This window comes from Aquarana catesbeiana, linkage group LG03 (genome assembly GCF_042186555.1).
Source record: "Aquarana catesbeiana isolate 2022-GZ linkage group LG03, ASM4218655v1, whole genome shotgun sequence".
NCBI lineage: Eukaryota > Metazoa > Chordata > Amphibia > Anura > Ranidae > Aquarana > Aquarana catesbeiana.
Genome location: NC_133326.1, coordinates 644,778,358 through 644,795,773, shown reverse-complemented (window position 1 = coordinate 644,795,773; position 17,416 = coordinate 644,778,358). Strand labels below are relative to the sequence as shown.

Below are 17,416 nucleotides of genomic sequence, written 5' to 3'. Positions count from 1 at the left end.
CAGACTGAGATGCGTTAGAGTTGAGAAAGTGAGTCACGGGCCCATTGACACCATAGAGAGCTTTTGTGTCATCACGCAGCCTGGGTAGAACAATCAGTGATTGGCACGCGCCGCTCGTTCTTCATTTGCCTGTAATCCAGAGTGGACTCTACCTCGTTTTTTTGCCTGGGTTTCTTCTGCTGGACCTGGCAACATGAGGCTCAAGGTGAACTGTCTTTATTTGTAACCCAGTCACTGATTAAGAATACTGGAAGCGTGTTGGTCCAGGGTTAAGGAAGCCTTTCGGGCGGTGTCTTTTTGCAAGGCCCTTGTTTCCGGTCAAAGAGCATTGAACTGTAGGTAAAACTAAGGCAGAAACTTTAGGCGTTCTCCACCTGTACCGGACTGGACCCTATCTGCATGGTTGCAGGTTAGATTCTCCCTTTTATCTTCAACCTGTCCTAGAAAATTAAACGGGAGAGGACGATTGGCCAGCCTGGGCAAGCCAAATACTTGTGCTTTCAGGCACCCGGTCCCCTTGGCTGAATGGTCTTTTTCCACCATACATGTCAAGATTCAAGCAGCTTGGACCGCTATGGAGGAGGAGCTTTGAGAGCCCGGATAGCTCAGTCGGTAGAGCATCAGACTTTTAATCTGAGGGTCCAGGGTTCAAGTCCCTGTTCGGGTGGTGCCTTTCACTTACCTATGAGGCCTTTGAGCTGCCAATAGGGCAGTCTTTATGCACATCTGCCGGGAATGCTCACTGGCTCAGAGAGATGAAATGTCCTAACTTCCCCCTTTCCTGGAATCTGCCAGAAATAAAGGTGGCTGAAGGTGATTGCTTGACCAACTGTTTCCCAACAACCCTTGTCTATGGCAGCTTACCTGGGCTCCAGTTCAGGCATGTTATCTAGCGAACTTTCAACAAAGGCCCCAAATCCTTCCACCTTGGTCTTTTCTCAGCAGCATAGCTGTTCAAACACATACGCTCCCAGTGGCCTTTCAGGACTGCTGTGGGAGAAACGCATCTGACATCTAGGGCCCTGTCCCTTTAGATTCTCCTTAGTTCTTTCAAATGCTAACACTATTCAGTGGGTAAACAATGCCCACTTAGGCATCGTCCCTGTCTCATTAACATGCCAAGTCCCAGAATGCTCAGCGGCCCACTGGATGACACTTATGTGTCTCTCCTCAATGTCAATTTCTCCTCCAAGGAAGGGCAGATGTTGGCAGGCACTGATTTGGTTAGCTTTGCGCAGTGGCAGTATCATAGCCAATGAGGTTCAACTGAGGCGTGATTATTGCTAATTGAAAACTTTTCCCAATACCCCGCCACGATGACTTGAAATACAGTCAGCACTGGCAATTTTTGAGAGTCTCTGAGGAGACTGAGCAATGTGTTTTCAACAGCAGATAAGTGACGGCTTCTTACATGCAGACTGAGATGCGTTAGAGTTGAGAAAGTGAGTCACGGGCCCATTGACACCATAGAGAGCTTTTGTGTCATCACGCAGCCTGGGTAGAACAATCAGTGATTGGCACGCGCCGCTCGTTCTTCACTTGCCTGTAATCCAGAGTGGACTCTACCTCGTTTTTTTGCCTGGGTTTCTTCTGCTGGACCTGGCAACATGAGGCTCAAGGTGAACTGTCTTTATTTGTAACCCAGTCACTGATTAAGAATACTGGAAGCGTGTTGGTCCAGGGTTAAGGAAGCCTTTCGGGCGGTGTCTTTTTGCAAGGCCCTTGTTTCCGGTCAAAGAGCATTGAACTGTAGGTAAAACTAAGGCAGAAACTTTAGGCGTTCTCCACCTGTACCGGACTGGACCCTATCTGCATGGTTGCAGGTTAGATTCTCCCTTTTATCTTCAACCTGTCCTAGAAAATTAAACGGGAGAGGACGATTGGCCAGCCTGGGCAAGCCAAATACTTGTGCTTTCAGGCACCCGGTCCCCTTGGCTGAATGGTCTTTTTCCACCATACATGTCAAGATTCAAGCAGCTTGGACCGCTATGGAGGAGGAGCTTTGAGAGCCCGGATAGCTCAGTCGGTAGAGCATCAGACTTTTAATCTGAGGGTCCAGGGTTCAAGTCCCTGTTTGGGCGGTGCCTTTCACTTACCTATGAGGCCTTTGAGCTGCCAATAGGGCAGTCTTTATGCACATCTGCCGGGAATGCTCACTGGCTCAGAGAGATGAAATGCCCTAACTTCCCCCTTTCTAGGCTCCTGGAATCTGCCAGAAATAAAGGTGGCTGAAGGTGATTGCTTGACCAACTGTTTCCCAACAACCCTTGTCTATGGCAGCTTACCTGGGCTCCAGTTCAGGCATGTTATCTAGCGAACTTTCAACAAAGGCCCCAAATCCTTCCACCTTGGTCTTTTCTCAGCAGCATAGCTGTTCAAACACATACGCTCCCAGTGGCCTTTCAGGACTGCTGTGGGAGAAACGCATCTGACATCTAGGGCCCTGTCCCTTTAGATTCTCCTTAGTTCTTTCAAATGCTAACACTATTCAGTGGGTAAACAATGCCCACTTAGGCATCGTCCCTGTCTCATTAACATGCCAAGTCCCAGAATGCTCAGCGGCCCACTGGATGACACTTATGTGTCTCTCCTCAATGTCAATTTCTCCTCCAAGGAAGGGCAGATGTTGGCAGGCACTGATTTGGTTAGCTTTGCGCAGTGGCAGTATCATAGCCAATGAGGTTCAACTGAGGCGTGATTATTGCTAATTGCTTCTCGGCCTTTTGGCGAAGATCAAGTGTAGTATCTATTCTTATCAGTTTCCAGGAGGTGGCGCTTGCTTCCGTCCCTGATCTATGGCGAAATAGAGATGGGATTGCGGTTGCTATGCAAAACCTGCTGGAGTGAAGGTGACCTGGAGCGGTTTGTAGCCGAAAAGGAAGCCTTCTGATGGGGATGGAGAACCACGGGGTCTGAACCAGAGGGTCGGGACCCTGGTCTTCTGGCCTGGATTGGGGCGGATCTAGCTCCAGACAGTTATTTGGGAGAGAACGCTTACTCCTGCCTTGCAGGTGGGGGAGGGAGTGGCAAGTACTTCCCGAATGTAATTAGGAGGAGTGATGGGAGCGACGGCAGAGCCTGATGGTAAAGGGCTCTTTCCGGCTTCCTGATCTCCATATCCTTCCTGTCTGTGGTGGGGTCTGCTGTGGTCTGGGCTGGGTGGTCAGGGCTTTTTCGAAAAGCCAGTGGTGAATGTGCCCCTGAAGTGGCAGTTCAGGGGTGCCGTATAGTCACGGTGTGAAAGCACTTGATTTTATGGCACCATGGTCACTTCACCACAACACACGTTTTTCGCACCTGCCTCTTGGGCCGGGCCTTTTGGCCAGGACCAGGGGAAATTTTTATGCCTGGCCGGAGGGCCGGCCATTGTATAGCACAATGGCCACTTTCACTCTCCCATCTCACTATCTTCCCCACTCTTTCTTTTACCCCTGTTTGTCACCTTTTTGTCTTTTTTTTGGTTGTCTTTGTATACACGTTTTGTCACTGTGTGGCGAGTAGGGTGTGGGTCCTCGGGCCTACTCTGAAAGTCTTGGGAGGGGGTGGACATAGGCCTTTTGGCTTGGTTCGCCCTCTTCTTTGAGGGGTCTCTCTTCGGGAGAGCCCCACTGTACTTGGGTTGGTCTGCTTCGGCAGTCCTTCCAGTTGTGGGGGTCCGCCTGGTTTCGGCCGGATGGACCCTTTGTCTGAGTACCTCAGTCCCTGTCTGGAGCCTAACGCCCCGGGGGATCAGGGTAAGGTCCTTCCCTAGTGGAGGACTCTGTACACCCGTTGCACGTTTTTGTGTTTCACTCTCTATGTGTGGGCACTTTTTTTTGGCACCGGGTGGAAGTTTTTGAGGTGTGTTTTGCACGCCACTGGCTTTTCGATAGAGTGATTATTGCTAATTGAAAACTTTTCCCAATACCCCGCCACGATGACTTGAAATACAGTCAGCACTGGCAATTTTTGAGAGTCTCTGAGGAGACTGAGCAATGTGTTTTCAACAGCAGATAAGTGACGGCTTCTTACATGCAGACTGAGATGCGTTAGAGTTGAGAAAGTGAGTCACGGGCCCATTGACACCATAGAGAGCTTTTGTGTCATCACGCAGCCTGGGTAGAACAATCAGTGATTGGCACGCGCCGCTCGTTCTTCATTTGCCTGTAATCCAGAGTGGACTCTACCTCGTTTTTTTGCCTGGGTTTCTTCTGCTGGACCTGGCAACATGAGGCTCAAGGTGAACTGTCTTTATTTGTAACCCAGTCACTGATTAAGAATACTGGAAGCGTGTTGGTCCAGGGTTAAGGAAGCCTTTCGGGCGGTGTCTTTTTGCAAGGCCCTTGTTTCCGGTCAAAGAGCATTGAACTGTAGGTAAAACTAAGGCAGAAACTTTAGGCGTTCTCCACCTGTACCGGACTGGACCCTATCTGCATGGTTGCAGGTTAGATTCTCCCTTTTATCTTCAACCTGTCCTAGAAAATTAAACGGGAGAGGACGATTGGCCAGCCTGGGCAAGCCAAATACTTGTGCTTTCAGGCACCCGGTCCCCTTGGCTGAATGGTCTTTTTCCACCATACATGTCAAGATTCAAGCAGCTTGGACCGCTATGGAGGAGGAGCTTTGAGAGCCCGGATAGCTCAGTCGGTAGAGCATCAGACTTTTAATCTGAGGGTCCAGGGTTCAAGTCCCTGTTCAGGCGGTGCCTTTCACTTACCTATGAGGCCTTTGAGCTGCCAATAGGGCAGTCTTTATGCACATCTGCCGGGAATGCTCACCGGCTCAGAGAGATGAAATGTCCTAACTTCCCCCTTTCCTGGAATCTGCCAGAAATAAAGGTGGCTGAAGGTGATTGCTTGACCAACTGTTTCCCAACAACCCTTGTCTATGGCAGCTTACCTGGGCTCCAGTTCAGGCATGTTATCTAGCGAACTTTCAACAAAGGCCCCAAATCCTTCCACCTTGGTCTTTTCTCAGCAGCATAGCTGTTCAAACACATACGCTCCCAGTGGCCTTTCAGGACTGCTGTGGGAGAAACGCATCTGACATCTAGGGCCCTGTCCCTTTAGATTCTCCTTAGTTCTTTCAAATGCTAACACTATTCAGTGGGTAAACAATGCCCACTTAGGCATCGTCCCTGTCTCATTAACATGCCAAGTCCCAGAATGCTCAGCGGCCCACTGGATGACACTTATGTGTCTCTCCTCAATGTCAATTTCTCCTCCAAGGAAGGGCAGATGTTGGCAGGCACTGATTTGGTTAGCTTTGCGCAGTGGCAGTATCATAGCCAATGAAGTTCAACTGAGGCGTGATTATTGCTAATTGCTTCTCGGCCCTTTGGCTAAGATCGAATCTAGTATCTGTTCTTATCAGTTTCCAGGAGGTGGCGCTTGCTTCTGTCCCTGATCTATGGCGAGATAGAGATGGGATTGCGGTTGCTATGCAAAACCTGCTGGAGTGAAGGTAACCCGGAGCGGTTTGTAGCCGAAAGGGAAGCCTTCTGATGGGGACGGAGAACCATTCGGTCTTGGCGGAGGGTCGGGATCCTGGCCTTCTGGCCTGGATTGGGGCAGCTCTAGCTCTGGACAGTTATTTGGGAGAGAACGCTGGCTCCCCTTGCTCCCACCGGGGGAGCGGCCAGTATTTCCCAAATGTAATTAGGTAGGAGGGACGGAACGACGGTGAAGCCTGATGGCAAGGGCACTCTCCAAGCTTCCAGAACTCCATACCTTTCTGCCTGGGGTGGGGGCTGCTGTGGTCTGGGCTGTGGGTCAGGGCTTTTTCGAAAAGCCAGTGGTGAATGTGCCCCTGAAGTGGCAGTTCAGGGGTGCCGTATAGTCACGGTGTGAAAGCACTTGATTTTATGGCACCATGGTCACTTCACCACAACACACGTTTTTCGCACCTGCCTCTTGGGCCGGGCCTTTTGGCCAGGACCAGGGGAAATTTTTATGCCTGGCCGGAGGGCCGGCCATTGTATAGCACAATGGCCACTTTCACTCTCCCATCTCACTATCTTCCCCACTCTTTCTTTTACCCCTGTTTGTCACCTTTTTGTCCTTTTTTTGGTTGTTTTGTATACACGTTTGTCACTGTGTGGCGAGTAGGGTGTGGGTCCTCGGGCCTACTCTGAAAGTCTTGGGAGGGGGTGGACATAGGCCTTTTGGCTTGGTTCGCCCTCTCCTTTGAGGGGTCTCTCTTCGGGAGAGCCCCACTGTACTTGGGTTGGTCTGCTCCGGCAGTCCTTCCAGTTGTGGGGGTCCGCCTGGTTTCGGCCAGATGGACCCTTTGTCTGAGTACCTCAGTCCCTGTCTGGAGCCTAACGCCCCGGGGGATCAGGGTAAGGTCCTTCCCTAGTGGAGGACTCTGTACACCCGTTGCACGTTTTTGTGTTTCACTCTCTATGTGTGGGCACTTTTTTTTGGCACCGGGTGGAAGTTTTTGAGGTGTGTTTTGCACGCCACTGGCTTTTCGATAGAGTGATTATTGCTAATTGAAAACTTTTCCCAATACCCCGCCACGATGACTTGAAATACAGTCAGCACTGGCAATTTTTGAGAGTCTCTGAGGAGACTGAGCAATGTGTTTTCAACAGCAGATAAGTGACGGCTTCTTACATGCAGACTGAGATGCGTTAGAGTTGAGAAAGTGAGTCACGGGCCCATTGACACCATAGAGAGCTTTTGTGTCATCACGCAGCCTGGGTAGAACAATCAGTGATTGGCACGCGCCGCTCGTTCTTCACTTGCCTGTAATCCAGAGTGGACTCTACCTCGTTTTTTTGCCTGGGTTTCTTCTGCTGGACCTGGCAACATGAGGCTCAAGGTGAACTGTCTTTATTTGTAACCCAGTCACTGATTAAGAATACTGGAAGCGTGTTGGTCCAGGGTTAAGGAAGCCTTTCGGGCGGTGTCTTTTTGCAAGGCCCTTGTTTCCGGTCAAAGAGCATTGAACTGTAGGTAAAACTAAGGCAGAAACTTTAGGCGTTCTCCACCTGTACCGGACTGGACCCTATCTGCATGGTTGCAGGTTAGATTCTCCCTTTTATCTTCAACCTGTCCTAGAAAATTAAACGGGAGAGGACGATTGGCCAGCCTGGGCAAGCCAAATACTTGTGCTTTCAGGCACCCGGTCCCCTTGGCTGAATGGTCTTTTTCCACCATACATGTCAAGATTCAAGCAGCTTGGACCGCTATGGAGGAGGAGCTTTGAGAGCCCGGATAGCTCAGTCGGTAGAGCATCAGACTTTTAATCTGAGGGTCCAGGGTTCAAGTCCCTGTTCGGGCGGTGCCTTTCACTTACCTATGAGGCCTTTGAGCTGCCAATAGGGCAGTCTTTATGCACATCTGCCGGGAATGCTCACTGGCTCAGAGAGATGAAATGCCCTAACTTCCCCCTTTCTAGGCTCCTGGAATCTGCCAGAAATAAAGGTGGCTGAAGGTGATTGCTTGACCAACTGTTTCCCAACAACCCTTGTCTATGGCAGCTTACCTGGGCTCCAGTTCAGGCATGTTATCTAGCGAACTTTCAACAAAGGCCCCAAATCCTTCCACCTTGGTCTTTTCTCAGCAGCATAGCTGTTCAAACACATACGCTCCCAGTGGCCTTTCAGGACTGCTGTGGGAGAAACGCATCTGACATCTAGGGCCCTGTCCCTTTAGATTCTCCTTAGTTCTTTCAAATGCTAACACTATTCAGTGGGTAAACAATGCCCACTTAGGCATCGTCCCTGTCTCATTAACATGCCAAGTCCCAGAATGCTCAGCGGCCCACTGGATGACACTTATGTGTCTCTCCTCAATGTCAATTTCTCCTCCAAGGAAGGGCAGATGTTGGCAGGCACTGATTCGGTTAGCTTTGCGCAGTGGCAGTATCATAGCCAATGAGGTTCAACTGAGGCGTGATTATTGCTAATTGCTTCTCGGCCTTTTGGCGAAGATCAAGTGTAGTATCTATTCTTATCAGTTTCAAGGAGGTGGCGCTTGCTTCCGTCCCTGATCTATGGCGAAATAGAGATGGGATTGCGGTTGCTATGCAAAACCTGCTGGAGTGAAGGTGACCTGGAGCGGTTTGTAGCCGAAAGGGAAGCCTTCTGATGGGGATGGAGAACCACGGGGTCTGAACCAGAGGGTCGGGACCCTGGCCTTCTGGCCTGGATTGGGGCGGATCTAGCTCCAGACAGTTATTTGGGAGAGAACGCTTACTCCTGCCTTGCAAGGGGGGGAGGGAGTGGCAAGTACTTCCCGAATGTAATTAGGAGGAGTGATGGGAGCGACGGCAGTGCCTGATGGTAAAGGGCTCTTTCCGGCTTCCTGATCTCCATATCCTTCCTGTCTGTGGTGGGGTCTGCTGTGGTCTGGGCTGGGTGGTCAGGGCTTTTTCGAAAAGCCAGTGGTGAATGTGCCCCTGAAGTGGCAGTTCAGGGGTGCCGTATAGTCACGGTGTGAAAGCACTTGATTTTATGGCACCATGGTCACTTCACCACAACACACGTTTTTCGCACCTGCCTCTTGGGCCGGGCCTTTTGGCCAGGACCAGGGGAAATTTTTATGCCTGGCCGGAGGGCCGGCCATTGTATAGCACAATGGCCACTTTCACTCTTCCATCTCACTATCTTCCCCACTCTTTCTTTTACCCCTGTTTGTCACCTTTTTGTCTTTTTTTTGGTTGTCTTTGTATACACGTTTTGTCACTGTGTGGCGAGTAGGGTGTGGGTCCTCGGGCCTACTCTGAAAGTCTTGGGAGGGGGTGGACATAGGCCTTTTGGCTTGGTTCGCCCTCTCCTTTGAGGGGTCTCTCTTCGGGAGAGCCCCACTGTACTTGGGTTGGTCTGCTTCGGCAGTCCTTCCAGTTGTGGGGGTCCGCCTGGTTTTGGCCGGATGGACCCTTTGTCTGAGTACCTCAGTCCCTGTCTGGAGCCTAACGCCCCGGGGGATCAGGGTAAGGTCCTTCCCTAGTGGAGGACTCTGTACACCCGTTGCACTTTTTTGTGTTTCACTCTCTATGTGTGGGCACTTTTTTTTGGCACCGGGTGGAAGTTTTTGAGGTGTGTTTTGCACGCCACTGGCTTTTCGATAGAGTGATTATTGCTAATTGAAAACTTTTCCCAATACCCCGCCACGATGACTTGAAATACAGTCAGCACTGGCAATTTTTGAGAGTCTCTGAGGAGACTGAGCAATGTGTTTTCAACAGCAGATAAGTGACGGCTTCTTACATGCAGACTGAGATGCGTTAGAGTTGAGAAAGTGAGTCACGGGCCCATTGACACCATAGAGAGCTTTTGTGTCATCACGCAGCCTGGGTAGAACAATCAGTGATTGGCACGCGCCGCTCGTTCTTTATTTGCCTGTAATCCAGAGTGGACTCTACCTCGTTTTTTTGCCTGGGTTTCTTCTGCTGGACCTGGCAACATGAGGCTCAAGGTGAACTGTCTTTATTTGTAACCCAGTCACTGATTAAGAATACTGGAAGCGTGTTGGTCCAGGGTTAAGGAAGCCTTTCGGGCGGTGTCTTTTTGCAAGGCCCTTGTTTCCGGTCAAAGAGCATTGAACTGTAGGTAAAACTAAGGCAGAAACTTTAGGCGTTCTCCACCTGTACCGGACTGGACCCTATCTGCATGGTTGCAGGTTAGATTCTCCCTTTTATCTTCAACCTGTCCTAGAAAATTAAACGGGAGAGGACGATTGGCCAGCCTGGGCAAGCCAAATACTTGTGCTTTCAGGCACCCGGTCCCCTTGGCTGAATGGTCTTTTTCCACCATACATGTCAAGATTCAAGCAGCTTGGACCGCTATGGAGAGGCTTTGAGAGCCCGGATAGCTCAGTCGGTAGAGCATCAGACTTTTAATCTGAGGGTCCAGGGTTCAAGTCCCTGTTCGGGCGGTGCCTTTCACTTACCTATGAGGCCTTTGAGCTGCCAATAGGGCAGTCTTTATGCACATCTGCCGGGAATGCTCACTGGCTCAGAGAGATGAAATGTCCTAACTTCCCCCTTTCTAGGCTCCTGGAATCTGCCAGAAATAAAGGTGGCTGAAGGTGATTGCTTGACCAACTGTTTCCCAACAACCCTTGTCTATGGCAGCTTACCTGGGCTCCAGTTCAGGCATGTTATCTAGCGAACTTTCAACAAAGGCCCCAAATCCTTCCACCTTGGTCTTTTCTCAGCAGCATAGCTGTTCAAACACATACGCTCCCAGTGGCCTTTCAGGACTGCTGTGGGAGAAACGCATCTGACATCTAGGGCCCTGTCCCTTTAGATTCTCCTTAGTTCTTTCAAATGCTAACACTATTCAGTGGGTAAACAATGCCCACTTAGGCATCGTCCCTGTCTCATTAACATGCCAAGTCCCAGAATGCTCAGCGGCCCACTGGATGACACTTATGTGTCTCTCCTCAATGTCAATTTCTCCTCCAAGGAAGGGCAGATGTTGGCAGGCACTGATTTGGTTAGCTTTGCGCAGTGGCAGTATCATAGCCAATGAGGTTCAACTGAGGCGTGATTATTGCTAATTGAAAACTTTTCCCAATACCCCGCCACGATGACTTGAAATACAGTCAGCACTGGCAATTTTTGAGAGTCTCTGAGGAGACTGAGCAATGTGTTTTCAACAGCAGATAAGTGACGGCTTCTTACATGCAGACTGAGATGCGTTAGAGTTGAGAAAGTGAGTCACGGGCCCATTGACACCATAGAGAGCTTTTGTGTCATCACGCAGCCTGGGTAGAACAATCAGTGATTGGCACGCGCCGCTCGTTCTTCACTTGCCTGTAATCCAGAGTGGACTCTACCTCGTTTTTTTGCCTGGGTTTCTTCTGCTGGACCTGGCAACATGAGGCTCAAGGTGAACTGTCTTTATTTGTAACCCAGTCACTGATTAAGAATACTGGAAGCGTGTTGGTCCAGGGTTAAGGAAGCCTTTCGGGCGGTGTCTTTTTGCAAAGCCCTTGTTTCCGGTCAAAGAGCATTGAACTGTAGGTAAAACTAAGGCAGAAACTTTAGGCGTTCTCCACCTGTACCGGACTGGACCCTATCTGCATGGTTGCAGGTTAGATTCTCCCTTTTATCTTCAACCTGTCCTAGAAAATTAAACGGGAGAGGACGATTGGCCAGCCTGGGCAAGCCAAATACTTGTGCTTTCAGGCACCCGGTCCCCTTGGCTGAATGGTCTTTTTCCACCATACATGTCAAGATTCAAGCAGCTTGGACCGCTATGGAGGAGGAGCTTTGAGAGCCCGGATAGCTCAGTCGGTAGAGCATCAGACTTTTAATCTGAGGGTCCAGGGTTCAAGTCCCTGTTCGGGCGGTGCCTTTCACTTACCTATGAGGCCTTTGAGCTGCCAATAGGGCAGTCTTTATGCACATCTGCCGGGAATGCTCACTGGCTCAGAGAGATGAAATGTCCTAACTTCCCCCTTTCTAGGCTCCTGGAATCTGCCAGAAATAAAGGTGGCTGAAGGTGATTGCTTGACCAACTGTTTCCCAACAACCCTTGTCTATGGCAGCTTACCTGGGCTCCAGTTCAGGCATGTTATCTAGCGAAATTTCAACAAAGGCCCCAAATCCTTCCACCTTGGTCTTTTCTCAGCAGCATAGCTGTTCAAACACATACGCTCCCAGTGGCCTTTCAGGACTGCTGTGGGAGAAACGCATCTGACATCTAGGCCCCTGTCCCTTTAGATTCTCCTTAGTTCTTTCAAATGCTAACACTATTCAGTGGGTAAACAATGCCCACTTAGGCATCGTCCCTGTCTCATTAACATGCCAAGTCCCAGAATGCTCAGCGGCCCACTGGATGACACTTATGTGTCTCTCCTCAATGTCAATTTCTCCTCCAAGGAAGGGCAGATGTTGGCAGGCACTGATTTGGTTAGCTTTGCGCAGTGGCAGTATCATAGCCAATGAGGTTCAACTGAGGCGTGATTATTGCTAATTACTTCTCGGCCTTTTGGCGAAGATCAAGTGTAGTATCTATTCTTATCAGTTTCCAGGAGGTGGCGCTTGCTTCCGTCCCTGATCTATGGCGAAATAGAGATGGGATTGCGGTTGCTATGCAAAACCTGCTGGAGTGAAGGTGACCTGGAGCGGTTTGTAGCCGAAAGGGAAGCCTTCTGATGGGGATGGAGAACCACGGGGTCTGAACCAGAGGGTCGGGACCCTGGCCTTCTGGCCTGGATTGGGGCGGATCTAGCTCCAGACAGTTATTTGGGAGAGAACGCTTACTCCTGCCTTGCAAGGGGGGGAGGGAGTGGCAAGTACTTCCCGAATGTAATTAGGAGGAGTGATGGGAGCGACGGCAGTGCCTGATGGTAAAGGGCTCTTTCCGGCTTCCTGATCTCCATATCCTTCCTGTCTGTGGTGGGGTCTGCTGTGGTCTGGGCTGGGTGGTCAGGGCTTTTTCGAAAAGCCAGTGGTGAATGTGCCCCTGAAGTGGCAGTTCAGGGGTGCCGTATAGTCACGGTGTGAAAGCACTTGATTTTATGGCACCATGGTCACTTCACCACAACACACGTTTTTCGCACCTGCCTCTTGGGCCGGGCCTTTTGGCCAGGACCAGGGGAAATTTTTATGCCTGGCCGGAGGGCCGGCCATTGTATAGCACAATGGCCACTTTCACTCTTCCATCTCACTATCTTCCCCACTCTTTCTTTTACCCCTGTTTGTCACCTTTTTGTCTTTTTTTTGGTTGTCTTTGTATACACGTTTTGTCACTGTGTGGCGAGTAGGGTGTGGGTCCTCGGGCCTACTCTGAAAGTCTTGGGAGGGGGTGGACATAGGCCTTTTGGCTTGGTTCGCCCTCTCCTTTGAGGGGTCTCTCTTCGGGAGAGCCCCACTGTACTTGGGTTGGTCTGCTTCGGCAGTCCTTCCAGTTGTGGGGGTCCGCCTGGTTTTGGCCGGATGGACCCTTTGTCTGAGTACCTCAGTCCCTGTCTGGAGCCTAACGCCCCGGGGGATCAGGGTAAGGTCCTTCCCTAGTGGAGGACTCTGTACACCCGTTGCACTTTTTTGTGTTTCACTCTCTATGTGTGGGCACTTTTTTTTGGCACCGGGTGGAAGTTTTTGAGGTGTGTTTTGCACGCCACTGGCTTTTCGATAGAGTGATTATTGCTAATTGAAAACTTTTCCCAATACCCCGCCACGATGACTTGAAATACAGTCAGCACTGGCAATTTTTGAGAGTCTCTGAGGAGACTGAGCAATGTGTTTTCAACAGCAGATAAGTGACGGCTTCTTACATGCAGACTGAGATGCGTTAGAGTTGAGAAAGTGAGTCACGGGCCCATTGACACCATAGAGAGCTTTTGTGTCATCACGCAGCCTGGGTAGAACAATCAGTGATTGGCACGCGCCGCTCGTTCTTCATTTGCCTGTAATCCAGAGTGGACTCTACCTCGTTTTTTTGCCTGGGTTTCTTCTGCTGGACCTGGCAACATGAGGCTCAAGGTGAACTGTCTTTATTTGTAACCCAGTCACTGATTAAGAATACTGGAAGCGTGTTGGTCCAGGGTTAAGGAAGCCTTTCGGGCGGTGTCTTTTTGCAAGGCCCTTGTTTCCGGTCAAAGAGCATTGAACTGTAGGTAAAACTAAGGCAGAAACTTTAGGCGTTCTCCACCTGTACCGGACTGGACCCTATCTGCATGGTTGCAGGTTAGATTCTCCCTTTTATCTTCAACCTGTCCTAGAAAATTAAACGGGAGAGGACGATTGGCCAGCCTGGGCAAGCCAAATACTTGTGCTTTCAGGCACCCGGTCCCCTTGGCTGAATGGTCTTTTTCCACCATACATGTCAAGATTCAAGCAGCTTGGACCACTATGGAGGAGGAGCTTTGAGAGCCCGGATAGCTCAGTCGGTAGAGCATCAGACTTTTAATCTGAGGGTCCAGGGTTCAAGTCCCTGTTCGGGCGGTGCCTTTCACTTACCTATGAGGCCTTTGAGCTGCCAATAGGGCAGTCTTTATGCACATCTGCCGGGAATGCTCACTGGCTCAGAGAGATGAAATGTCCTAACTTCCCCCTTTCTAGGCTCCTGGAATCTGCCAGAAATAAAGGTGGCTGAAGGTGATTGCTTGACCAACTGTTTCCCAACAACCCTTGTCTATGGCAGCTTACCTGGGCTCCAGTTCAGGCATGTTATCTAGCGAACTTTCAACAAAGGCCCCAAATCCTTCCACCTTGGTCTTTTCTCAGCAGCATAGCTGTTCAAACACATACGCTCCCAGTGGCCTTTCAGGACTGCTGTGGGAGAAACGCATCTGACATCTAGGGCCCTGTCCCTTTAGATTCTCCTTAGTTCTTTCAAATGCTAACACTATTCAGTGGGTAAACAATGCCCACTTAGGCATCGTCCCTGTCTCATTAACATGCCAAGTCCCAGAATGCTCAGCGGCCCACTGGATGACACTTATGTGTCTCTCCTCAATGTCAATTTCTCCTCCAAGGAAGGGCAGATGTTGGCAGGCACTGATTTGGTTAGCTTTGCGCAGTGGCAGTATCATAGCCAATGAGGTTCAACTGAGGCGTGATTATTGCTAATTGAAAACTTTTCCCAATACCCCGCCACGATGACTTGAAATACAGTCAGCACTGGCAATTTTTGAGAGTCTCTGAGGAGACTGAGCAATGTGTTTTCAACAGCAGATAAGTGACGGCTTCTTACATGCAGACTGAGATGCGTTAGAGTTGAGAAAGTGAGTCACGGGCCCATTGACACCATAGAGAGCTTTTGTGTCATCACGCAGCCTGGGTAGAACAATCAGTGATTGGCACGCGCCGCTCGTTCTTCACTTGCCTGTAATCCAGAGTGGACTCTACCTCGTTTTTTTGCCTGGGTTTCTTCTGCTGGACCTGGCAACATGAGGCTCAAGGTGAACTGTCTTTATTTGTAACCCAGTCACTGATTAAGAATACTGGAAGCGTGTTGGTCCATGGTTAAGGAAGCCTTTCGGGCGGTGTCTTTTTGCAAAGCCCTTGTTTCCGGTCAAAGAGCATTGAACTGTAGGTAAAACTAAGGCAGAAACTTTAGGCGTTCTCCACCTGTACCGGACTGGACCCTATCTGCATGGTTGCAGGTTAGATTCTCCCTTTTATCTTCAACCTGTCCTAGAAAATTAAACGGGAGAGGACGATTGGCCAGCCTGGGCAAGCCAAATACTTGTGCTTTCAGGCACCCGGTCCCCTTGGCTGAATGGTCTTTTTCCACCATACATGTCAAGATTCAAGCAGCTTGGACCGCTATGGAGGAGGAGCTTTGAGAGCCCGGATAGCTCAGTCGGTAGAGCATCAGACTTTTAATCTGAGGGTCCAGGGTTCAAGTCCCTGTTCGGGCGGTGCCTTTCACTTACCTATGAGGCCTTTGAGCTGCCAATAGGGCAGTCTTTATGCACATCTGCCGGGAATGCTCACTGGCTCAGAGAGATGAAATGTCCTAACTTCCCCCTTTCTAGGCTCCTGGAATCTGCCAGAAATAAAGGTGGCTGAAGGTGATTGCTTGACCAACTGTTTCCCAACAACCCTTGTCTATGGCAGCTTACCTGGGCTCCAGTTCAGGCATGTTATCTAGCGAAATTTCAACAAAGGCCCCAAATCCTTCCACCTTGGTCTTTTCTCAGCAGCATAGCTGTTCAAACACATACGCTCCCAGTGGCCTTTCAGGACTGCTGTGGGAGAAACGCATCTGACATCTAGGCCCCTGTCCCTTTAGATTCTCCTTAGTTCTTTCAAATGCTAACACTATTCAGTGGGTAAACAATGCCCACTTAGGCATCGTCCCTGTCTCATTAACATGCCAAGTCCCAGAATGCTCAGCGGCCCACTGGATGACACTTATGTGTCTCTCCTCAATGTCAATTTCTCCTCCAAGGAAGGGCAGATGTTGGCAGGCACTGATTTGGTTAGCTTTGCGCAGTGGCAGTATCATAGCCAATGAGGTTCAACTGAGGCGTGATTATTGCTAATTGAAAACTTTTCCCAATACCCCGCCACGATGACTTGAAATACAGTCAGCACTGGCAATTTTTGAGAGTCTCTGAGGAGACTGAGCAATGTGTTTTCAACAGCAGATAAGTGACGGCTTCTTACATGCAGACTGAGATGCGTTAGAGTTGAGAAAGTGAGTCACGGGCCCATTGACACCATAGAGAGCTTTTGTGTCATCACGCAGCCTGGGTAGAACAATCAGTGATTGGCACGCGCCGCTCGTTCTTCATTTGCCTGTAATCCAGAGTGGACTCTACCTCGTTTTTTTGCCTGGGTTTCTTCTGCTGGACCTGGCAACATGAGGCTCAAGGTGAACTGTCTTTATTTGTAACCCAGTCACTGATTAAGAATACTGGAAGCGTGTTGGTCCAGGGTTAAGGAAGCCTTTCGGGCGGTGTCTTTTTGCAAGGCCCTTGTTTCCGGTCAAAGAGCATTGAACTGTAGGTAAAACTAAGGCAGAAACTTTAGGCGTTCTCCACCTGTACCGGACTGGACCCTATCTGCATGGTTGCAGGTTAGATTCTCCCTTTTATCTTCAACCTGTCCTAGAAAATTAAACGGGAGAGGACGATTGGCCAGCCTGGGCAAGCCAAATACTTGTGCTTTCAGGCACCCGGTCCCCTTGGCTGAATGGTCTTTTTCCACCATACATGTCAAGATTCAAGCAGCTTGGACCACTATGGAGGAGGAGCTTTGAGAGCCCGGATAGCTCAGTCGGTAGAGCATCAGACTTTTAATCTGAGGGTCCAGGGTTCAAGTCCCTGTTCGGGCGGTGCCTTTCACTTACCTATGAGGCCTTTGAGCTGCCAATAGGGCAGTCTTTATGCACATCTGCCGGGAATGCTCACTGGCTCAGAGAGATGAAATGTCCTAACTTCCCCCTTTCTAGGCTCCTGGAATCTGCCAGAAATAAAGGTGGCTGAAGGTGATTGCTTGACCAACTGTTTCCCAACAACCCTTGTCTATGGCAGCTTACCTGGGCTCCAGTTCAGGCATGTTATCTAGCGAACTTTCAACAAAGGCCCCAAATCCTTCCACCTTGGTCTTTTCTCAGCAGCATAGCTGTTCAAACACATACGCTCCCAGTGGCCTTTCAGGACTGCTGTGGGAGAAACGCATCTGACATCTAGGGCCCTGTCCCTTTAGATTCTCCTTAGTTCTTTCAAATGCTAACACTATTCAGTGGGTAAACAATGCCCACTTAGGCATCGTCCCTGTCTCATTAACATGCCAAGTCCCAGAATGCTCAGCGGCCCACTGGATGACACTTATGTGTCTCTCCTCAATGTCAATTTCTCCTCCAAGGAAGGGCAGATGTTGGCAGGCACTGATTTGGTTAGCTTTGCGCAGTGGCAGTATCATAGCCAATGAGGTTCAACTGAGGCGTGATTATTGCTAATTGCTTCTCGGCCTTTTGGCGAAGATCAAGTGTAGTATCTATTCTTATCAGTTTCCAGGAGGT

The 17,416-nt window shown here is 50.0% G+C and overlaps 10 non-coding genes and 9 pseudogenes across 10 annotated transcripts; all 19 read left to right on the top strand.

Moving 5' to 3' along the window:
* Window positions 1–1,226: 1,226 nt before the first annotated feature.
* On the top strand, window positions 1,227–1,367 carry LOC141135067 (U4 spliceosomal RNA). Its single transcript, XR_012243368.1, has one exon. It is a non-coding gene; the product is annotated as a U4 spliceosomal RNA (small nuclear RNA).
* Window positions 1,368–2,647: 1,280 nt separating this feature from the next.
* Window positions 2,648–2,712, top strand: LOC141135343 (U4 spliceosomal RNA; annotated as a pseudogene).
* A 1,133-nt stretch (window positions 2,713–3,845) lies between these two features.
* On the top strand, window positions 3,846–3,967 carry LOC141135587 (U4 spliceosomal RNA; annotated as a pseudogene).
* A 1,273-nt stretch (window positions 3,968–5,240) lies between these two features.
* LOC141135289 (U4 spliceosomal RNA) lies at window positions 5,241–5,305 on the top strand (annotated as a pseudogene).
* A 1,125-nt stretch (window positions 5,306–6,430) lies between these two features.
* LOC141135586 (U4 spliceosomal RNA) lies at window positions 6,431–6,552 on the top strand (annotated as a pseudogene).
* Window positions 6,553–7,193: 641 nt separating this feature from the next.
* TRNAK-UUU (transfer RNA lysine (anticodon UUU)) lies at window positions 7,194–7,266 on the top strand. The gene has a single exon. It is a non-coding gene; the product is annotated as a tRNA-Lys (tRNA).
* Window positions 7,267–7,832: 566 nt separating this feature from the next.
* LOC141135342 (U4 spliceosomal RNA) lies at window positions 7,833–7,897 on the top strand (annotated as a pseudogene).
* Window positions 7,898–9,030: 1,133 nt separating this feature from the next.
* Window positions 9,031–9,152, top strand: LOC141135585 (U4 spliceosomal RNA; annotated as a pseudogene).
* Window positions 9,153–9,790: 638 nt separating this feature from the next.
* TRNAK-UUU (transfer RNA lysine (anticodon UUU)) lies at window positions 9,791–9,863 on the top strand. Its single transcript has one exon. It is a non-coding gene; the product is annotated as a tRNA-Lys (tRNA).
* Window positions 9,864–10,429: 566 nt separating this feature from the next.
* LOC141135066 (U4 spliceosomal RNA) lies at window positions 10,430–10,570 on the top strand. The gene has a single exon (XR_012243367.1). It is a non-coding gene; the product is annotated as a U4 spliceosomal RNA (small nuclear RNA).
* A 641-nt stretch (window positions 10,571–11,211) lies between these two features.
* TRNAK-UUU (transfer RNA lysine (anticodon UUU)) lies at window positions 11,212–11,284 on the top strand. Its single transcript has one exon. It is a non-coding gene; the product is annotated as a tRNA-Lys (tRNA).
* A 566-nt stretch (window positions 11,285–11,850) lies between these two features.
* LOC141135471 (U4 spliceosomal RNA) lies at window positions 11,851–11,915 on the top strand (annotated as a pseudogene).
* Window positions 11,916–13,048: 1,133 nt separating this feature from the next.
* On the top strand, window positions 13,049–13,170 carry LOC141135584 (U4 spliceosomal RNA; annotated as a pseudogene).
* A 641-nt stretch (window positions 13,171–13,811) lies between these two features.
* TRNAK-UUU (transfer RNA lysine (anticodon UUU)) lies at window positions 13,812–13,884 on the top strand. The gene has a single exon. It is a non-coding gene; the product is annotated as a tRNA-Lys (tRNA).
* Window positions 13,885–14,450: 566 nt separating this feature from the next.
* Window positions 14,451–14,591, top strand: LOC141135065 (U4 spliceosomal RNA). Its single transcript, XR_012243366.1, has one exon. It is a non-coding gene; the product is annotated as a U4 spliceosomal RNA (small nuclear RNA).
* A 641-nt stretch (window positions 14,592–15,232) lies between these two features.
* On the top strand, window positions 15,233–15,305 carry TRNAK-UUU (transfer RNA lysine (anticodon UUU)). Its single transcript has one exon. It is a non-coding gene; the product is annotated as a tRNA-Lys (tRNA).
* A 566-nt stretch (window positions 15,306–15,871) lies between these two features.
* On the top strand, window positions 15,872–16,012 carry LOC141135064 (U4 spliceosomal RNA). Its single transcript, XR_012243365.1, has one exon. It is a non-coding gene; the product is annotated as a U4 spliceosomal RNA (small nuclear RNA).
* Window positions 16,013–16,653: 641 nt separating this feature from the next.
* TRNAK-UUU (transfer RNA lysine (anticodon UUU)) lies at window positions 16,654–16,726 on the top strand. The gene has a single exon. It is a non-coding gene; the product is annotated as a tRNA-Lys (tRNA).
* Window positions 16,727–17,292: 566 nt separating this feature from the next.
* LOC141135341 (U4 spliceosomal RNA) lies at window positions 17,293–17,357 on the top strand (annotated as a pseudogene).
* Window positions 17,358–17,416: the final 59 nt, after the last annotated feature.